Source organism: Octodon degus, unplaced genomic scaffold (genome assembly GCF_000260255.1).
Source record: "Octodon degus isolate 3935 unplaced genomic scaffold, OctDeg1.0 scaffold00001, whole genome shotgun sequence".
Classification (NCBI taxonomy): Eukaryota; Metazoa; Chordata; class Mammalia; order Rodentia; family Octodontidae; genus Octodon; species Octodon degus.
The window spans coordinates 12,571,755-12,573,573 of NW_004524577.1; the positions used below are offsets into that span (position 1 = coordinate 12,571,755).

Consider the following 1,819-nt stretch of genomic DNA (forward strand, 5'->3'; position numbering starts at 1 on the left):
GTGGGCATTGTCTGGTTTTACTTGTCACTAGTTGGCTAAGGCTGAAAGCAGAGAAGTGTGGCCGGATCTCCTGGGCAGCCTTTGGTGTCTTCCCAGGCCCAGGTGTGCTGGGGGCTGGGCAATGCCAGTGTCACTGCTAGAGCCATCCAGGCCCTGGGTATGGGGAGAACAGCTGGGAGACAAGGCCCCTTCTTCGCCCCCAGAGGGTGGGGCAGGGCCATTTCCTGGGCCATCTGGAGGAGGCCTGGTCAGGAGGCATTCCTCCTCAGCTTCTCCACTGGCCCGGGGCCTGATGCTAGTGCCCACTCCCATGCGTGCATGCTGGGAGAGCCCGTTGTCCTGCCATCTGGGGCAGGGCCCTGTCACTCTGGGCAGGTCTTTCTGCTTCTCATAGCAGCCCCAGGCCCATAGCAGTTTGGGGGTGTCAATGTCAGAGCAGCACACGCAGGAAGCAGGTGGATCCTGTGACTTAGAGCTGGCAGGGCCCCTGGGTGCCCTTCCAAGTCCTGCGATCTTCATCGGGAGCACTCTCCAGGGCCAGGCCCAAGACAGCCCAAGCCCTCAGCACCCACGACTCAGCCTGGAGGAACTGGGTGGACAGAGTGGTGGCCCAGGGCTGTGCCTGCCCAGCACACCAGAGCATCACAAGCCAAGAAACCAAAACCAAAGCCTTCGGACATTAAAAAAAAAAAAAAAAATCTGCAAAATATAAACCCCAAGTCAGAAGATGGGAAACAGGAACAAAGAGAGTAGTAAACAGAGCGTCCAGGGCCCAGTACTGACGCTAGAGGAGGCCCCGGAGTGCATTGGGGACCCACGAGAGGGAAGGCACGCGCGGGGAGGCCCAGAGGCTCGACATGCAGGTGAACAAACGAGGTCTCCAGTCCCAGTAAGAAGCCGTGACAAGTCTTAATGAGCCATTTTGATTGGGGTGGGGAGGAGCGTTCGTTTTTGCTCATCAATATGATGAGGTCTCATGTCCCAAGCCATATCCAAGCAGCTCCCGAGTCTGCTGTGGAACGGGTGTGTGGATCCGGGCTGTGGTTCCACCCAGCTGACGCTGCCTGCCGGGAAGGTAGGCGGCCACAGACCCCAAAGCAGCAGCCTCTGCGCGTGGCACTTCCGCCCGCTATGTGCTCCCAGGCACCTGCTTGTCCCCCTCTTCACCAGCACTGGCTCTGGGGGCTCCTGAGGGGGCCAGCAGGTCATCGTCACTGTCCTCCTCGTTGGATGGGGCTCCGGGCTCAGGCGCAGAGGCCTGGGCCTCTTGTTCCTGCTCCACGCGGCTGCGCAGGGGCAGGATTCGGTGGTGCAGGGCTGCTGGCCAGGGTCCTTGGAGCTGGCCCAGATTAGGAAGACCTTCACGCCCTGGTGCTCAGTGTCCAGAGTTGTGATGCAGATGTTCTTCTCGCTGGCCTTGTCAATCTGCATCTGGGCCCACAGCTTGGTGTTGAGGATTAGCCGCAGGCTCCCCTGGGTCTGCATCACTAGCCGAGACTGTAGTGTCCCATCCTCAGTTGATGCCATGTCGTTGAGTCTGAGTAGTCCCCGGCCTCGCTCCACCCAGGACTGGGAGGTCTTGTTGAAGACAAACAGCTTCCACTGGATCTGCAGCCCGTTGCTCTCCTCGCCGGTGATGACCTCCACCTTCTCCAGCAGACACTTGCGTGCTGTGGCCTTGGTAGGCGGCCGCCGACACGGCCAAGGACTCTTTCTCAGGGGTGGCCTCCTGGGAGGAGGACTCGGATCCCGACTCGACAGCCGTGTTTTCCCTGCTGGCATCTGAGCTGAACTCATTTATTCTGGGGGCTCAACACAC

The 1,819-nt window shown here is 59.9% G+C and overlaps 1 pseudogene; it reads right to left on the reverse strand.

The window, feature by feature from the left end:
- Positions 1-1,035: 1,035 nt before the first annotated feature.
- Positions 1,036-1,819, reverse strand: part of LOC101585361 — a 99,576-nt pseudogene continuing 98,792 nt past the window's right edge.